The 20,617-nt window shown below is 38.1% G+C and overlaps 1 protein-coding gene across 2 annotated transcripts in view; it reads left to right on the plus strand.

Annotated features, from left to right (window-relative positions):
* The first annotated feature begins 3,753 nt into the window (after window positions 1-3,753).
* Window positions 3,754-20,617, plus strand: part of LOC102224856 (contactin-4-like) — a 141,202-nt gene continuing 124,338 nt past the window's right edge. For both annotated transcript variants that reach the window (XR_002754571.1, XM_023353480.1), the window contains exon 1: window positions 3,754-3,869. The gene's annotated coding sequence lies outside the window, so the exon portion shown is untranslated. The remainder of the gene's footprint in view (window positions 3,870-20,617) is intronic.

The following is a 20,617-nucleotide window of genomic DNA, read 5'->3' on the forward strand; positions in this document are numbered from 1 at the left end:
CTAAACAGATGGGATATTCCTAAATTTAAAGGCACTCAGTGTTTTTACTGTTTTGCAGTTTGCTGGAAGTTTCTTCTGCATTTGTGGAACATAGAAGCTGAATGCTGCTTCTCCATGTTTGGATGCAGAGCAGACCAGAACCAAAAGACCTGGGAGGTCTGGAAGGTTGATACAACAACAGCAGATCTTTAATGTATTCTTCCTGGTTTTAGTGGGAACATGAGCAGCAGTATTGTGGATCAGCTGCCACTGTCTGACCTGTGAAGACACTGTTGCAGTAATCTATACAACTAAAGTAGTGAGTTTCTCTACATCTTGTTAATTCTGGAAATGTTCTTCAGGTGATAAAAGGCTGACTTTGTTACTGTCTTTATGTGACTCTGAAGTCTTACGTCTGCATTCAGATTCCAGGCCTAATCTCTAGTTTCCATCTGTAATAACTGAAGATGTGTGCTGACGGTAGATCGTTCCTCTTTAGGTCCAAAGATAACACCATCAGTTTTGTTTCTGGAGAAAGTTATAGCACCTCCTCACATTCCACACCTCCATTCCATTATAGTTCTTTGATGGGTTCAGAGTCACCTGGTGACATCATAATGTAGAGCTGTGTATCATCTGCATAGTTATGGTTACTCTACAGATCCCTTGATATAATCTGAGGTAATGGGAGCTTGTAGATATTGAATAGAGGGGGCCCCAGGATTGAACCCTGGGGTACCCCACACGTGACTTCTGTCTGCTTCGATGAGAAGTCCAGTCCAGCTCTCTATTAGCTTTGGTAATATATCACAGTCAACAGTGTTCAATACTAAGCAGATGTCCAACAAAATCAACACTCTGGTTCTTCCCCAGTGTTTCTGTATGTACCCTGCATTGAACACTTTGGGGTTTGTTCGAAGCTGTGAACCAACAATGATCTTCCTGCATGAAACATGTACTGTTAACTGAGCTTGCAATTCCCTTCAGAGTACCTGTCCAATAGGAAGTAAGAAAATAATAGTACTAGTAATAGTGCTTTTGCTTTTTACAACCCTTTATTTTGTAAAGAGAACATTTTCTAAATATAAACCTGTTCTCAATATTCATTTACATATGGACGTAAATGCCTCCTAAATCTATTTCTTGTAAATAGTCTTCTTTTTTGTTATGTTCCCTAAGGCCAAAGGCATAAAGGTTTAAGAATTAATTATTAGCGTTCACAAAAAAACATTCTAAAGTTTATTAGAATGAAGTTGTCTGAAAGTTGAAAAGATCTGCTTTGGTCTCGGTCCCTCTTAAGCTAGCTGTTAGCTTTAGCCTGTGAGACACACTCATTTGGATTGGTACTAAATGAAGATGTAAATAAAATATTACTGCTTACCTTTCAACTGAAACTTAAATACTGAACTGTTCTTTTATCCCACAACAAATTCCATGTCACGATGATTCCGACTGGTGCTAAAAACAAGGTTACACTTGGTCTCCCTCTAGTTTGCCCCATTATATTCCTGGATGTAGCTGGATGACCCAGTCTGTCTTTGCAAACCTCCCCAGGTCCTTCAAAATATGAAGATAATAGACTTCTTTGGGAACTGGGAAGAACAATAGAATCTAAAAGCTCCTCCCTATAAACCAAACCCTTTTAACCAAGCTCTATTAACCTCACCATAGCATATTACCCAAACAGAGCACTATGCTCTGAGAACGCAGCCTTACTTGCACTTCCTGGAGTTTCTAAAAGTAGAAGCTTACTCTCCTGTGAAAACCACTTCCAGTTCGGGTTCAGGAGGCTGACGGCCTCTCTGCTTTTAAGATTAAGTCTGAAGCCTTCACTTTGAGCTTCTGGTGTGGGCTCTGGGGACCCTGAAGCATGTATTAGACCCTCACTGCAGGTGGGAGACCTGGTATATGATGCACCAAACTCATCCTCTCTGTGAGTTTGTGTCATTATAACATCTCATTAACTTTGTGTCTCCTGTTGTTCTATGTGCTTTTTGTCTCCATATACCATGATGGTGTCATCTCCTGCTTCAGTCTGAGAGGTTTCAAATGCTCTGGTAGTTGTTTCGTCAAAATAAGAAATTATAAAATGGCATCTTTGTTTCTGTTTTTTTGATATTGCTTAACGTTTTTATTTAATTTTCAATTCGATTCAAAAACACTTTATGCTTTGGATTTGGGGTTTGATTCATCTCAAGATCATTTTAATCCAATCAAACATGCCTTCCAATTAAACCCAGTTATCAACTAATACAGTAAAGTTCTGTTTATTATTCAAATTGGCTCAAAATGTTTTCTATTTAGGGAAAGGTCAGGTAGGCTGCACAGTGGCACAGTTGGTAGCACTGTTGCCTTGCAGCATGAAGGTCTTGGGTTCGATTCCCGGCCCGGGGTCTTTCTGGATGGAATTAGCATGTTCTCCCTGTGCATGTGTGGGTTGTTTGTTCTGTCTGTTTCTGTGTTGACCTGTGACAGACAGGTGACCTGTCCAGAGTGACCCCGCCTCTCGCCTGGAATGTTAGCTGGAGATAGACACCAGCACCCCACTGGGGCCTTGGGTGTACAGAAAATGGATGGATGGCAAGGTCAGGTATTATGTAAGGTTTAAAATGTTAATCAGCTGCAATGACTTTCTCCCTACATTTGCAAGTTTCTTTGTAAAGAGACTTTATTTTTGCAAAGTGGTAGTTTACCTGTACAAACAATATTTTTAATAAAGTGAGAAAGTCCTATTTTGATGGGGAAAGAGAGCTGCAAATCATCTCAAATCTGAAATATAATAGTCATTATTTAATAGGAAATTAAGCAAAAAAGCCCCTTTGAATCATGTTTTAGAACAAAAAAATTTTTCTGTTATCTTTGTATGGATTTTTGTGTGTGTGTATTCTCAGCAACGAGAACAAAATAAAAAAATGTAAAAACCTGCTTTATTTAGCTATGTTTACTGCCAAAGTCTGCAAAAGTCACTAGATGTTTGTGGTCTGATTTACTATAAATTTAGATCAAAAGTAGCAAGACATGGTTAACTAAACAATGAATACTTTGTACTGTACCTTTGATTCCCTCCCCACCTCCATTTGTGTTGTCAGTATTTCTTCTGAAAGTGAAACTTTAACCAACTGCGTTTCCTTTACAAATGTGTTCAAAACTTTGTTGATATTCCGCTGAAGTAATAATAAAAAAAAACACAATTTCGCAATTGCCGTGTTTCCATTAAACAAGAAATGCAATTAAAATCAAAGTTGTAATATCATAAAAGAAGGCTGCGCATTTATCCTCTTATCATTTCCTGTCGCCTTCGTCATTTCCGCCAGTGGTAACAAAGTTGTTGATCATACACTCGGATGTTGCGAAGTAAACTGATGTTGATACAGCAGAAAACTCGCCTCACCCTAGCGCCAAAACTTAATATTGAAAAACGTCAGTCTTCTTTTTTTCCCCCTAATTGAACTGTTTCCATTAAGCAAATTTATTTTTGAAATGTTACTTTAACTTGTGTGGATTGGACTGTTTGGGTTGATTTGGCACTGGAAGGTGAAACTCCACCCTAATCTCATTTTTTAAAATCATAATAACCTTATATCACGCAGGAACTGAGCTCATGTTCGCTCTCTTTTATGAATTGCGTCTCAGATTCACATCAGATTAAACTTTAAGCCCACCCTTTACTAATCCACGGAGACACAGCTGATTGCACGAAACAGCTGGCAATAGTTTGATAAGAGGGGAGTGGTCTGAATCTGCCTGTCCTTTCTCGGTGTGAAAAAAAAAGGCATTGGCACTTTTGTAGTTCACTGTCGGGACGTCTTGCGGTCCTCTCTCAGCCACTGTGCAGACTGCGCGGCTCGGCGCACATAGTCGCTGCGGTGTCTGTCTCCTCTCCGGAACAGGTAAGACATCCGTCTAACTTGACTGTAGCGGTCCAGTTACAGGCGAACCGTTCGGCAGTTTTAGTGTGACATCCTGGATGCTACCTGCTCTTGATAAGCGGCTGTGTTGCTGCTCTCTGGTGCTTTGGTCCATTTTGTTGCTTCTGGCTGCTGTTTTAAAAACATCTGATCTGATTCGGCAGCAGGGCTGGATAACATCAGCATCCTGAGCGCGTCCCTCTCGGCTGGAGGGGAAAATGGGCTTTTACATTCGGTTGTCCACGTTGAGCTTCACTATATTGTCTTGGTGGACAGTTGTGAAGATGTGCTGGTGGAGCGGACAGATGCTTGGCAACGAAGGCTCACGATGTGAATCATTTCTTAAAGAAAGCAATAATATCCCGCTTCATTTTACCTTTGGGTTGATTTGGAATAGAGTTATAGCTCCAGGTGTTGAAAAGAGAGATTTTCTTTTACTTTGGTTCTTCTCTCGGGTGCCCAGACCCTGAAACGTGACAGAAAGCTCTCACCTAGTGTTTCTTTTTTTTCTCTCTGCTGCTTTTTCTGCTATTAAACAATAGAACTGGAGGGCAAATTACCAAGACACCCCCACCCCCATTCATCCCACCCAGACAGGTAATAAATATGCCATTAGTAGGTTTCCTTCAAATGAAGTCCCCTCAAACGGAGTTCAGTAATCACACTTCTCTGTCACTGACTCCACAGAAATGATGATTAATTTGACATTTTGTGGCTTAATTTTTTTAAAGCTCGTCAAGCAATTGAGCCCCGGTGATTGCTCTGAGGGGGGGGGGCATCGAAAGGGGCCCATCTTGTCCTCATCAGATAATAACATTAGCAGGTGAAGACAGGAGTAATCCCCCTATATCATTTAAAAACACAGAGAGGACAATGCAGCACAGAAACAACACAAATGAAAATGGTAAAAAAAATAAAAAATTCTGTATTTATTTTTGATTAAATTGAAAATTAACATTTCCCATCATTTTTATCTAATGCCAGCATGGGATTTGATGCATGTTTTTATTTTAATAAAGATAGTATCAGTGGTGCCTTTTGTGGGTTGAGCCTGCAGTCCTAATAAGACTAATGTGTGGAGCTTCTTCAGTTTCCATGCCATGACATTATTTTTCGTGGTTGTAAAAATTTCAACCACGAAATTTTTAAGACAGAGACAGAAACTGTCTGTCTTAATAGCAAACAGAAAAGTGTAGTCACGTCTTATCCACCAGCTGATTAGGAGGGGACAGCAACAGGTGGAGGAGGGGTACCACTGTTATCTCATGCTTATTAAAGCTGGAGGAGTCCCAGCTGACTCTGGCATCTCACTGGAAGGACGTAATGCCATGGAAACGGGGTGAAATTTGTTTTTGCCTATTTAATCCAAAACCTTGTTACACCTTGATGCTGACATCTGGTCCACTCCTGGTTAAAACTACCCAACTTTTGACTCGAACATAAACCTACAACTCAGAATAAAGCCGTTTTGTGGGTGGAGGTGGGCAAATCCATTCAAAATATCAGTAATATCAAGACCAAGTTGGTATCGGAACTGGGTCGATACTAGCATGGTACTGTGGAATCAGATTCCCTCCTGACATTTTATTTTTGTATCATAGTTCCTCAATTATACGTGAAAAATGATTTAGTTTTGATGTGCTCTCAAATGACTCTTTTTTGGTGCTTTTTTTATATTAAAAAATGCACACATTTGTTTAGCTTTTCGTTTTTCTGTTAAGTTAATATGTTATTGGAGTATTTTTAGTCTCAGAACTGAGACAGAACATTGTCTAAGTTCTGTCCTTAGTTTTAACAAATTAATTCAAAGGAAAAACCACAAAAATGCCTAAAAGACAAACTTCAATTCTATTCAGTATGGATGATACAGGCTTTGCATTTACTTAGTATTGGATCAGTACCAAAACATGCAGTATTGCACATTTCTGTTTGTGGGTAACAAACAGTCCAGGTGGGTTTCAGTAGCAGGCTTTAGGTGTATTCTGAGGAAAAGCTGCATCTTTGAGGAGAAGATCACATTTTCTAGTGTACTGAATTCAGCTGGTGTACGTGTTCGTGCGCACCTCAACACATTCTCTTGTTGTTTTTGAGTCATCACCTTGTGCTGCTGGGGTTCTCTGGGTTTTTGCTCACTAGTGGCAGTCTGAGCAGGAAGGTAGCTTCTGGCTGAGGGCTAATCTTCACAGGGGTGATAGAGATAACAGTGATGTATGGAGCGGTCGGGGTGGTTTAACACCCACAGCCGACTGTTGTCTGCCGGGGTCAGGCTGTGTGATACTGGAATGCTGCGTGAGCCAGCTCCTCACATGTCTGCGATTTGGCAGTTCTTCCAGCTTCAGGTGGATGATAGTGGGCTGGTCTCTGTGTTTATTCAGGGTGCAGAATCGTTGATAAATGCTGCTTTGCTGTTCAGGCATCTGTCTGTCGCACCAAATAAAAAATATTCTCTTGGCTAAAGGCCAGATTAGCAGTTCGCTTGTGCTGTGACATGATTTTGTTGCTTTTTACTGATGGCTCTCTTTGCGTTTAACTGATAACCAGGCTTGTCACCATAACAAATTTTGCTGGACAATAAATTGTCCCAGAAGTTATTGTGATAAATGCTAATATTGTTGTTTTGAGACCGTTTTTGAGTAATACACCGTGTTCCAAATTATTATGCAGTGATATTTTCTTAAATGGTCAATGCAAATGGTCAGTATAATTTTCAAGTCATGAACTATTACAGTATAAATCTAATTTTCCTGAACAAAGCTCCCCATGAGAACGGTGTTTTTTTCAAAAATAATAAACTCAAAATGCGCTGTTCCAAATTATTATGCACAGCAGATTTTCTAAACATTTATGGATTATAAAGAACTGCAAACGGTCGTTCTTTGAATGTGCAGCATTAAGTGTTCACATGTACTAAAATCAAAAGGTATTTCAATCAAAAACATCTTAACAGACCGAGTTCCATGTTAACATAGAACCTCTTCTTTGATATCACAGCACAATTCTTGATCCATTGAACTTGTGAGTTTGTGGAAAGTTTCTGCTTGAATTTCTTTGCAGGATGTCAGAAAACCTTCCTAGAGCTGCTGTTTTGATATGAACTGCATTCCATCCTCACATCTTCTGCTTGAGGAAACTCCAAAGGTTCTCAATAGGGTTGAGGTCAGAGGTCAGAGGAGGATGGTGACCATGAGTTTCTCCCCTTTGATGCCCATAGCAGCCAATGACACAGTGGTATTCCTTGCAGCATGAGATGGTGCATTGTCATGCATGAAGATGATTTTGCTACAGAAGGTACGGCTCTTCTTTTTGAACCATGAAAGAAAGTGATCAGTCAGAAAGTCCAGATACTTTGCTGAGGTCATTTTCACACCTTAATGGACCCTGAAGAGCCCAACCAGCTCTCTCTCTCTCTCTCTCTCGTGTTGGGATGCAGTGGCCATCCAACACCAATCCACTACTGCGTCCATCTGGACCATCCAGGGTTGCACAGCAGTCATCAGTGAACAAGTGTGTTTGAAAATGAATCTTCATGTTCAGATGGGCCCCACTGTGACTGGTTCTGGTGGCTAAATAGTAGGTTCATGTGCTGCAAGCCTCTGGAGGATCCTCCACCTTGAGCTTCCAGAGGCTCCAGCAGCTTCAAATACATGTTTGCTGCTTTGTAAGGGCATTTTAACAGCTGCTCTTTTAATCCAGTGAATTTGTCTAACAGAAACCTTCCTCATTTTGCCTTTATCTGTACAAACCCATCTTTGTTCTGAATCAGACACAAATCTCTTCACAGTACGATGATAACGCTTCAGTTTTCCTTAAATATTTAATGTTTTCATATCTTGTCATACGGCACTACACTATCTGATGATTTTCGTCAGCAGAGAGATCCTTTCTCTTTCCCATATTGCTTGAAACCTGTGGCCTGTTTAATAATGTGGAACATCCTTCTTAAGTAAATTTCCTTTAATTGAGCTCACCAGACAAACTAATCAAGCAGCTCTCTGAAATTAGTTTTAGTGATTCAAAGAGCCCTGACACACAATACCACCTATAAATTTAATAGCGCAACAAAAAATGTAATCTTCATGACACTTAAATCCAATTTGCATAATAATTTGGAACACTGTGTATAATAGCAAGATAATGCAGAAACATATTATCAAGGATCAATCAACCTTAAATTCTAATGAACATTTAACACTGGAACTGGAAGACATGTTGAATATCTAAAATAAATAAACCAAGTAACAGAAACAACAAATGAAATAAATGATGAAGTGTGTAAACAACATTGTCTTTCAAAAAAGTCCTAGATGAGACGAAAGAACCAGACTGAAGACTTTAATCATCCAGTTTAGATGAAAAGAGAAAACGGTAAATCATGGAAATTGAGTTTGTTTTAATTTATAATGCAATTAATTGATTGACTGTGAATGGTATGATTACCTTTATTTTGAAAGGCTAAATTAGTCCTCTTGCTGATGTTGCTTCAACAGGAACTTAACTCGTTATGTTATCGTGTCTATAAAACAGTGTTGTTTGTGTTCCTTAATGCAATTCACTGAGGCACTAAGTTGTTCTTTCATTGCTTTGACTGGCACAATAAAGACAAATATATTAGTTGGGAATAGCTATTTATCTTGTGCTAAATTGTTAGTGATATTTCCATGCTACACCCTGCATTATAAGGATAGCAAATTACTCTTGTAAAGAATTGCTTTAGTCCAGCAAGACACTCCATATCTGAAATCTATAGTTTTCGACCAGTTTTGCCGACTAAACACTTTGCATGAAAAGGACACTGAAACGGAGTTCATGGTTTATAGATGAGTTCATTTTTGAGTTTACACATTTTACGCCTGGACACACACACACACCATTTACTACATTTGTGCTTTTGGTATAATATAGCTTAACGGATCAAGTGTTTTTCGCTCAAAGAAAAGCAACTTATCACTACAATCCATCACCTTCTCTGTAGTTTTTTTCTGTAGTCTAAAAGACAATTATACGATTGTCTTGTAGACTTGGTGTTGGAGGAACTTAAAGAAAAATAATAAGTGAATAATAAATATGCATTTTTTTTAGAAACTGTTTTCTTTCTTTTTAAGAATGATGTTTATTTATGGAAGATTCTTCACAAACTCATACCAACATTTAAACAATTTTTTTTTAGCAGGCAGCTAAATTATATCAGTCAAGTCAATCAAGTTTATCTGTATGGCACATTTCAGCAGCAAGGCATGTCAAAGTGCTTTATGTCATAAAAACAAAAGTATAAAGTCATGAAACACACAGTCAACAATTGAAGCATTACATTGCAGAATGCTGATTAATTTTTCATTCATAATGTTTCAAAAGCAATTCAACATATGCAAAATATTGGTTTGTTCTCCTAGTGCCTAGCTAGCTTGAGTGGAAGGCATAGCTAGCTTGAATGATTAAGCGACAGCTAGCAATGTAGCAGAGATAGCATCTCGCTACTTATTTGTGAATCTTTTGAAGTTGGAGTAGTGTTTTTAAAATTTTTATTTTCTGTAACCGTCGGTCTACATGTCCGTCGGTCTACATGTTAACAACTTCAGCAAGTACAATGACAAGTCACATATAGAGGATAAAAAATTGCACACTTTAATTCAAATGAAAGAACTGAAGTGCAAAAAATTAATATTTAATTTAATTGTATTTTTTTTATGTTCACCTTTTTTAAGGGTTTATAGTTGGTGTTTAGGTATCGTAAATGATGTAGTGTAACACATAATTACTAACTCATACTTTCAAATTTTCTGTCAGCTTTAAACATGTTTTTAACTCAAACTCCTTTTCCCCCCTTTCTATCTACAATGACCCTAATATGGCTATGAAGGCCAACTGAATGTTACTTTGTTTCCTGTAACTGCTGTAAGTTCCATGCTTTTATTTTGGTAACGGTCTGTATAGCGTATCTATACAGACCGTTACCTTCCGGTAATGGTTGAAGTTTAGGTATTTTAATTTTGTGACTGCTTAATTAATTATTCATGAAAGGAATTATATCAATGTAACAAGCTATGCTTCATTAACAGTAAAAACAATTGTGATTTTTATTTCTCTTGTTTATCTTGGTTGTTGATGCCAAGGATGGCTTTAATAAATCATTTTACCAACAGTTCCTGTCTTCTAAGTTGACTAAATGCTACACTGCCACTGAACATAAGCAAACTACTCAAAAAATTCTGGGAGTTTTAAGTAATGCTTTTTGAGTATTTCACTCCATACCATGATTGAACTTTAGACTAGCATCTCTCAGAGAGTTTGCCATTGACTTCTCATTTTTTCATTCATAAATCTTCAGGCAAGTTTAGGATTGGAGCCGATTTTTTTTTTTTTTTTCTTTAGGAAACTTTGTGAAAGAGGCTGAGTTGTCAGAAATAACGGTGCGTTGTAGCAGTAAAAAGTCATTCTTAAAAGTGCAGGTTGGGTTGTTGCCAGTAGCACAAACTACATAGCAAGGAATGACCTAGTCAAAGTAGGGGCCTCGCAGGCAACGGATTCAAAGTTAATTTCTTTGAGAAAAAAACTCGCTATCAAAGATAACTTTGATGTTTGATGCTGTCATTTCATTTAATTGTTATCGATTTAAGATAAATTCAGAGAGAAATGTGACTATTGGCTGATGTCTGTGATGAGTGGATTGCACTGGAAACATCAAAGCAGTTTTCTAAAGAAATCATCTACTTGAAAAAGGTTGAATGGAGGTCAGCTTGCACCAGGCACTGAATGAGTGAGCCTGCTAATGGTGCAAAAGAGCAATCTAATAAAAACGGAACATTACACAGTCTATTTTTCTTTTTGATGAAAATAATTTGAACCTTAGAGAATATTTGTGAGGAAAATATCCAGTGGAGCGGTACGGGCAGATCCAAAGAGAAGGGCCAGGTCAGCTGGACGGAGCGGTGACCTTCACTCTCTGACGTAGACTGACAAAAGCTTGATGAAGGCTGTGCAGCTCGAATCACGGTGAATTATTCCTGACATGCTGCTTGTAGAACGCCTTAAACCACAGATACAACGCAGAGTTGGAATTAGTGCAGCGACTCAACCAACATTGTTTCTTTTTTCTTCTCTCCAGCGCAAAAGCCTTTCCTCTCGGTCCTCTGAGCTTCGCGGCTGCAGCCACCTGTTTGGCAAAGGAAGTACAGTAAACTGCTCACACCTCAGTTTGATTTGTTTTGATTTGCAATTTGCTTTTCCCAGCAGATTTGCTGCCTTTTGTGTGATCTGTCTTTGTCTAATGCTCGGTGGCAGACGAGGACTGGCTTATGAATAAATCAGAGCCCCTACTTTCTGTGCTTTGATGGATGGGGAACAGGATTGCCATACTGTGCTATACTGAGCAGCGGGTTACTTTCATCTTTTTTCTTTTTTTTTTCTGGCCCTTTTGTGTCTAAAAATAGTCCAACCGCAAGAAAGTATAGTATATAAACTTCTGGAGACCTAAATCCATTTTAATAAATAGTTCCTTGTTATGATTTCTAGGAAACATTAATCCTCTTAAGACATTAGTGTCTTGCAGGATATTATGTCTTAATATGGGGGAGCAGAGTGGACAAAATACTAGTTGTGTTCTTTTTTTTTTGCTCTTGTAGATGCATGCAGATTCTCTCCTCTTTTGAGTTCAGTTGGGTTTAGCTAGAAACTGCATGATGGTTGAAATGTTGTGCAAATCTGCTGTATTTTATCTGATTCATTTTGAGTTGAGGTTCAGCTCTGCAGAAACACTTAAATGGAGTCAGATTCTGATCTAATGTTGTACTGGACAGATCCCGCTGGGATGAAACGACTTACTTTCAGATCAGACTCACTAGGTGAGATTTTGTTAACAAGATAAGTTGAGCTACTTGAACATAGCCCAGAAACAGAAGTTTGCCTCCTATTGCTGTTGTTAGGACAGTTATTTTGCTGAAACTAGCTTGCATGTTAATTTTTGTACCACTAGATTTGAATGTTCCTATATTTAAAACTGTACCCTTCTCACACTCTATCTCCCACTATGTCCGCCACTGTTACAAGAAATCTCCTGTTTGGCTGAAATGAATCTTGGCATAATCAGGTGAACTGTGAATCAGCAGACGTCCATCATATCTGGCAGAATAAAGACGTGTTGTGGGTCACATTTGGAGGAGGCGTTGAATTCAGGTGATCTTTGTCTCATTGCTGTGATTTAATCACTCTTCGAATCAGGGAGCCCCTGAATTTTGAAACACCCCAGGTTTGGCTTCAGTCAAACCAAAATGCTTACCGCTCCATACATGTTAAAACAATCTAATCAAATTTTACTTGAATAGCACATTTCAGGTACCAGGCAGTTCAAAGCCCTTTACAACATAAAACATAAGAATAACAATTGAAACATTACGTTTTACCAAGTGTTATCATAGACGTAAATCCCAGGGGGGATCTGGTGGGTCCGGACCCCCTCAATCTTGGAAAAGTCTAAAATTGCATTGCCCCCCCTTAAAGGAAATCATTGAAGAAATGTTTGCTTTTAAACAAGATCAATATGAAAAGGCAAAAGAAACAAAGAATGAAATAAATCTACCATTGATCTAAGAAAAAAATTAAGAATTAATTTTTAGGTCCCCCTACCATTATTAGAACAATGGTTCAGTCCAAAGTGTAGGAGGAGCAACAGCAGCTGGTCAGAGCCACTGAAGTGAGGAGCTAGCTGTTAGCTGTGGCTCTGCAGCACAAATTAAAACCCCTCCAGTAACTAAATATTTAAAGCAAAAGACATGTAAGTCTTTTATTTACATTCATGGCTTAATAGAGTGAAACACATTAACAATAAAAATCAGACTGTAGTTCATTATTTCATTACTTTGGCTGAAACGTGTTATGCCTTGGAAATCAAACTTGTACGTGAATTAGGAGAGTTTTAATTTGAAGGGAGGTGCTGAGCAAGTGTCCAGAGCCGAGAACAGATAGAAAAAACAGAAAGCTGCCTTCATTTCTCACCGTCTTCAATGTAGAGCCTTTTAAACCACAAAATAAAATCTGAATATTTTTCTATATAAACCCTGGTGCTTTAAGTGTTTAAATTATGATACTCCCCAGATATTCATTTTTATCTACTTATTGGTTCTCAGCCATCCAGGATATGCAAAACTAAAATCTTAACAAGTTGTAATTTAAATAGTCCATAATTTGTATCAAGAGCCATTACAATAAATCCATGTTTATGGAGAATTTTATTAAGTGGAGTTGCTCATTAAAACTTGTTTTTATTTAGAACCTTACATTTTTGTAAAGGTGTCAGATTAGATCTGAACAAAACTCGTATAGAAGCAAAATTTTAATTTTAGTTTTACTTCTCAACAGTTTGCCTACGGAGAATAAAACACGTTTGATGTGCATTACTAGTCATTTTTGGTCCTGCAGCTTGAATGTGGTTTAAAAACTTTCTAAACCACATTTTACGTTACAAAAATGTTGACCAAGTTCGGGAATGGAACTTTGCTGGTCTCCCTCCCCCCCTTCCAAAATGCTCTTAAGACATTTTCCTGTTTATTGTCCCCCAATAATGAGATGGGATTTACGCCCTTAGTTGTCATTCCCCAGAGTTAGTGTTTCATTTATTTTGGTCCAAAAATAGATCTAAACTGCTGGGTTTTTAGTCTAGATTTAAAGGAACTCAGTGTTTCAGCTGTTTTGCAGTTTTCTGGACGTTTGGTCCAGATTTGTGGTGCATAGAAGCTGAATGCTGCTCCTCCATATTTGGTTCTGGTTCTGTGGCTGCAGAGCAGAACCAGAAGACCTGAGAGGTCTGGACGGTTGATACAACAACCGCCTACTGTTTTAGCTGAGTCTGAATTTCTACTTATCTCTTTAGTTGTGACTAGACTAAAATTAAAATGTCAAAAAATGTATACATTCTTTTTGGGAATTCATGAAAAGACAGATTTTCATTTTAAACGAGTGACTGTTACTTCTAACCTTTTTTATTTATTTTTTGTTGATGTATAAAGATCTAAATAATAAAATATGCCTTAGACAATACAGACATATTCCTTAAATTGGAATGTGTTCCAATGAAGCTCACTTGTCAGGCTAAGAATATGTTTTCAAAATCTTTTAGCACATATCATTTTTAAGCCTACAACTTCTGTTTTTAAAAACTGTTTTTTATTGGCTATATGTAATATTCAAATTTTAATTATCCTGTTTTTATTAGCTTTAAGTAGAAAACAATCATAATTAGCACAACGTCTGTGTAATTTATGTTTCACTTTGTGATAAAGTTCTTGAAATAAATAGATTTGTCAATTATCCAGTTTATTGAATGAGTCTGGATTATTCTATCTGTAATATTTAACAGTAGCACTTCCATAATTGTTCTGTATTTCTTTTAATTGAAAGCAATTCAGTCAAGTTTTATATTTCTTACTTTTGTGATATTACTGTGATATCTCCACACAGACCTCGTGACCCAAATTGGGTCATTGAGTTGCGCGAGGATTTTAAACACTGACCACACATTTATTTTGAAAAATGGGAAATTGGGAAAAAATGAACTACTTGTTGGTTGGTTGATAACACCTTGACTTGCTAATACACCTCAGCTTCCCCTTGCAAATGGTGGCTCATTGCAGCCAAGGACGTACAAATCCTGTTCTTTCTTAAAAAGAGCTTCGTGCTGCAGAGCAGAGTTATGGATTTATCTATCTGGAATAGGAAGCTGTCTGTCTGTGTTGGGAGTTAATATTTCATCCTTCACCTTCAAATCACTTTGGTCTCAATACTTGCAGCGAATGCTGTGGATCATGAGTCACTGACTCTACATCAACGACTACTGTCGGAAATGCTAAATAAACGTCTGTGTTTGGCTGTTGGGCTCGAAGACAATATGATTTTTGTTTTGCTTGTTTTTTCAGGGAAGATTGAGTAGAGAGAGGAAATACTGTAATTTAACATCTATTTCTTTCTACATGATTCTGATATTAGCAAGCAAAAGGTTAAATATTTCATCAACACTGAAATGGGTCAAACTAGAAAATGCTTACAGGGGCAGATAGAGATTGGCATGTATTGTATTATGTATCACGAAAGACTTATTGTGATAAGAATACTTATTTGTTTTGTTGATAAATTACAATTGATGGTACTGAATAATAAAAAAAACTTTATAGACACTATTATTGCAAATGTCATTTTAACTATTTTTTTCCACTGTGTTCACAAGAGCATCAATAAATATCAGTAAAGGTAAATTCAAAAATTTGATTGAATGTAGTTGGTAGCTGTGTTTTCATTACAAATATGTGCTAAACTGTCAATATTCCTTTGTAGAAAAAATACAGTTTTGCAATTGAGGTGTTTTGATATCAGAAACACAAATACAATCGCATTTGTTTGCATGACAAGTCATTAAAAAACGTTCCGTACCACCATCCTCCTACCACTTCCTGTCGTCTTTTTTCTCAATCGTAACATCTGGTTGTTGATCAGCTGACTTGTGTAATCAGGGTTTTTCCATTTCAGTTTTGCAAAATATACGTATTATGATACGCCTGAAAAACTGCCTCATCCTATTGCAAAAACTTTTTATTGACAAGTTTTTTTCGAAATTGCCGTGTCTCCATTAATCAAATTTAATTTCATAATTCCAATTTGCACAACTACATGGTCAATGGAAACCCAGGTACTGTGTGCATGTTAGTGTTATAAACCACACTTCTTTGAGTAATGGGGTCCTGAAGAATTTGTATTTGGCACCATAAATGCTGTGCCATGCAGTCACAGCTATGCAATTACCAAAAAGAACCAAGTTCTTTTTTTTATTATTCACAATTTATTTTTTTTTTTTGGTTTTTACTATAGTATCACAAAATAAAATTCTGATCTGAACTCATTCTACAGCTACCAGGCTGGTAGGCTGTGATTTGGCAGTATTCATTACCTTTACATGTATTTATGTAGATAAACTTATTTTGAGCAGTGATGTGTTCTGTAAGCTTTAGTTTTTCTCTTATTCACAGCAGCTCAAATAGGTTAGTTGAATTCTTTTCCCTCTGGCAGGCCCATCCATCAAATCCTGTCATAAGCCCCTATCTGATGATGACAAACTATGAATTTGAAATGATTCATGACTGTGTTCTTCTTTGTGCTTGAGGCATGCAGCATACCTTTTTGTTCAATATACATGTACTCAGCACTCTGGCTTCCCTTCAGTGGATAACATTGGTTTTGATCAAGTTTGACATTCAGAAAATGATAGTGATACCTTCTGACAGTCGCCTTGCTTTGTGTGCGTCTCCTCAAGAGCAGATAATAATCTTGTATGTAAGCACACTAGGTTGAAATAGAAGATGCATGGAATTGTCCTGATACAATTGCATAATTTATGCACTCTTGCATCCAAAAACAGTTAAGCATCAAGGAATAATGGTCTATAATTCAGTACACATGCAGACCACACTAATTCAGAACGGGCACTAGAGGGCGCACATCGTGGCATGACAATCTGGGTGACAGTTTCTCAGGGAGTTATCAGATCAAGAATGTTAAAGGGTGTGTTCACACCAGCCCTGTTTAGTTCACTTTATTTGAATTCTAGTTCATCTGCCTAGAAAGTCCAGTTTTGGTATTGAGGTGGCACAGGGGTTTTGCACGGCCCACAGGTGGAGGCCTTGGGCCTCAACGCGGCTGTCGCAGGTTTGATTCCCGGCCTGGTGACCTTTGCCGCACTTCTTCCCCCGTCTCTCACTGCCCACTTTCCTGTCAATTCACTATCAGGTGAAGGCCACCAGAGCCAATAAACCTTAAAAAAATAAATAAATAAAGTCCAGTTTGTTTGGGGAGGTGTGAATGTGTAATCAAACTCTGATGCAGACCAAAAAGACTTTGGTCCATTTCAAAACCTAGATCTTTGTTGAAATAGATTTAGCCAACAGATGGAATGGTGAATGTCTTCTTGACTGGTGTTCTCCTTGACCTTACAACAGAGAAAATATTGTTCAACAATCAGTCACCGAAGAGCAGACTGGAAAAGATTGAAGTTAGCATCTAATCAAAACTTTTAATTTGGCAGTTTAGTGAGAGACTATCCTGGTAAAAAACCAGCCCTTTGTTCTACGCTTTGCTTTGTACAGAGGATCTGGATGCTCTGCTATTGAGGATTGATTGCTTCCTAGAGGCGTGGACTGTTAAAGTTTTATACGATTAGATCTAATTTTATCCAAAGGCTAATATTTGGCTGTGACGTATGAAATGCGCCAGCTCAGTTAAGCTTTCCAGTAATTGCATGTGCTATAAACAACCCTGTGGAGTCTTCTAGATCTTGTCCAGCAATAAAATGTCAAAACAGTCTTGGAAGCATCGCCAACACAGAGGAGACGGCTTTGTTCACTTCCTCCACTGCTGTTGCCCAACTACAACCCTATATAGCACAGATGTCAAACTCCAGTCCTCAAAGGCCGCTGTCCTGCAACTTTTAGATGTGCCTCTGCTGCATCACACCTGAATAGAATAATTAGGTCATTAAGGCTCTGGAGAACTGATCTACACAAGGAGGAGGTAATTAAGTCATTTCATTCCAGTGTTTTGCACCTGTGGCACATTTAAAACTGCAGGACAGCGGCCTTGAGGACTGGAGTTTGACACCCCTGCTATATACAGTAGGTAGACTAAAATTCTAAAACAGTGCAGAAAATCAATGTCATCATTCACAACTGTTTCTGTTTTCTGATTGGCCCGGTTGAAATTCAGCTGAAGACATCAAGAAAATCACACGTGAATAAGTTTGATAAGTCGTTAAACATCCCAAGCCGTTGTCCTCCTACCACTTTCTCTTCTTTGTCTTTCTTGCCAGTAGTAATTGTAGAAATCAAGCTCAATGGGAGAAATTCCAGACACGTCACTGAAGGGAGATGAGAATTGAGTGAAATTGTGTATAAAAGCCATAACGGCTAGTGAGAAACATGACGTCAACCTAACAGCATAATTGTTATTAAGTTTTTAAAATGGGACTTAGGCAATTATGCTATTAGGCTGACGATGAGCTAAATCAAGAAATAGAAGTCCGATACTGACTTCAGTATCATAATGATAACAGTTGTTATGCCTTTCAGACCTTGTTATGGGAGGTTTGAAATTTTAATACAAGTTTCTTTTAAACGTCTTTTTTTATTTTAATTATTTCAAATGTCTGAATACAGGTACCATGGGATCTAGTGATGTTTTACTTCCCAATCTGATATATTTAACTCGCTAATTCAAGTCTGTGCCAAAATCAACCTTTTGACCTCCTAGTTTGCACAAATTTGTCTGACCGAGTTCTAAAAGACATGCAAATTGGATCATTCCTACTGTCGGTATTTATTTAACACCTTCAGTGCTGCCTTTTACTGTTGAGTTCCTTCATCTCAGCAGGTAGTTATGGAGTCTTAATCTGCTATGATGTAACACCACACCGGTGCTGAATATGATGTCAGAACCTGCTCTGGACTGTTCCGCAAGAGCAATCTAAATTAGAGCAGGGGCCCCGGAGTTTGACGGGAAGATTGAGAATCTCCTAATGATGTCTGCATCTACTGTGCAGCAGGTTATTTCTGCAAATGGCGCCGTAATGTACCTTTAAACTTTGTGAACATCTGCTTTGCGAGGAGCTGCTCACATGCTGAACGAGTATCCTTGCTATTGCCCGTCGAGCATCTTTTGAATTCATGCAAGGCCACATGGAGAAATGAATGACAGGCGAGGCGGTAATGAGAGCTTCCTCGCTATTAAGCAGCATTTCCAACATCCCTCTCTTGTAATCTACAGAGCAGCATAAATGGCGACACCTTGGCAGTCCCGCAGCATGATTAATGCGCTTCACACTAAATGGATTTTGCAATGAACCCGTCGTGTGATGAGCTGCTTACTCTCAGAATAAACCGGTACCTTGACACTGTGGCTCTCGCTGGGCTTTTATGTGAATATTTGCATGTCAAGTGGCCGCTGCGGACTGGTTCGTGGAGATATTTTGTAACGAGGGTGAGTCACACGTCACAAATCCAGGCATCTGATTTGACAAGGGTGGACTCCGGTCGGTGCTGGTCAACGGCCTGTCTGCCCCTAAGTAAAGCTTCTGTCCCCGCAGTCTGTCGGTTTGGTCTCCTGTGGCTGTCAGACTGTTAGGCCTGTGGCCTGGATCGGACTCCCACTTGACTTACCAGGCAGTGCTCCACCAGCTCAACTCTCAGTATGGCTCCTCAGTGCGTCACGCAGCGACTTGAAAAATGTATTAATAGTGCTTGAACATTTTCACATTTTGTAATGAAACAACCAGAAACTTGAGATGATAGTACAGCACAAAGTAGTGCATCAGTTTAAAGTGAAAGGAGAGATTCTTATAATTCTTTTACAATTAAAAAAAAGTGACTTTCATAAGTCTGACTATTATAAAAATGTTCAGATTTTTGAAGTTCAGTATTTTAGGCTTTTCCAGGTAAAAACCAGGTAATCGTTGAAAGAAACCTGCTTAGAGGCAGCAAAAGACTTTAGATTGGGGCAGATGGTCGCTTTGTTAGGAGAAGCATACGCCCAGAGCTATCTGTGTTATGGTTGTAGGCAACACTAAGTGAAAAGTTAGTTGCGCTAACTACACCAACATGGTGTAGTGCTTTTAGCCATCTTGGTGTAGATGGTTAAAAATCATTTACACATTTAGCTACAGATAAGTGTTAACTTCAGCTTTTGCAAAGTTAACATTTAGCATTAACTTTTAACATTTCAAAAGTTAATATTTTGAAAAATTACAACCTTAGAACTACAACACGTATGTATTGCGTTGTAATTTACATGTTCTGTAATGCTCTTAGTTACTGTATTTATGTCTCTATTTTTGTTCTCTTTTTCCACGTTTTATTTTGTTTGTTTCATGTTTGAAATAGTTATGGTGGTTAAAAAAGAGGGAGGAGATGGAACTGCTGCATAAACAATCTTTACGCACTTTAAAATGAGATCATGAATATAACTGTCAAACTACTACAAGAATTCTTAAGTCCGTAAATAAAATTTCAACACAGTTGAACTTTACGCAACTTAAAGTTTATAAAACAGCCAGATAAAATAGCCCTTTAAAATTAATTTAGGGGAAGCTACACTATATAAACATTTCTAAAGTTAGCAAAAATTAGGTCCCATTCAAAGTTCAGACTTTAAATGTAACTGAAAATTCTTTGCAAGACTTAAAAAAAATACTCTTGATTCAATCAAACTTTGCTTGACCTATTTTGGAATAAATCATTGATTAGAAAATAATTTTTTCCATGTGCAAAACTGATAGACACACAGCAATAGATTTGCTAAAATGGTTCTACAAAGTGTTACCGCAGATGGAGGTAACACAACACAATGTTGCTGTTGTGTTGTGGCTTTTGCATTTTGTTGACCCTTCTGGGCTGCCATAGAATATAAATGTATGCTATATTTCTTTTTCATTTCATTAGTAAAAACCTCATAGAATCTGTGTTGCTCAGATAATCTCACATTGAACTTTTCGATTGTGACGAGTCAAAATGTGAAACAGTTCAAGTGGGTGCTTACAGTTTTGCGAGGTGCTGCATTTCCTTTGCAAGGTGACAAATGGTTCCTGACATCTGTGTTTACACTAGACCTTTAAGCTCTCTTTTTCTATTATATGCACATACTGAGGTGTGATAGAGTAAAACCTTATCTTCATGGCCACATTGCAGCCTCATTTTTCTTATTGTATA

The sequence above is a fragment of the Xiphophorus maculatus genome, chromosome 20 (genome assembly GCF_002775205.1).
Source record: "Xiphophorus maculatus strain JP 163 A chromosome 20, X_maculatus-5.0-male, whole genome shotgun sequence".
Classification (NCBI taxonomy): Eukaryota; Metazoa; Chordata; class Actinopteri; order Cyprinodontiformes; family Poeciliidae; genus Xiphophorus; species Xiphophorus maculatus.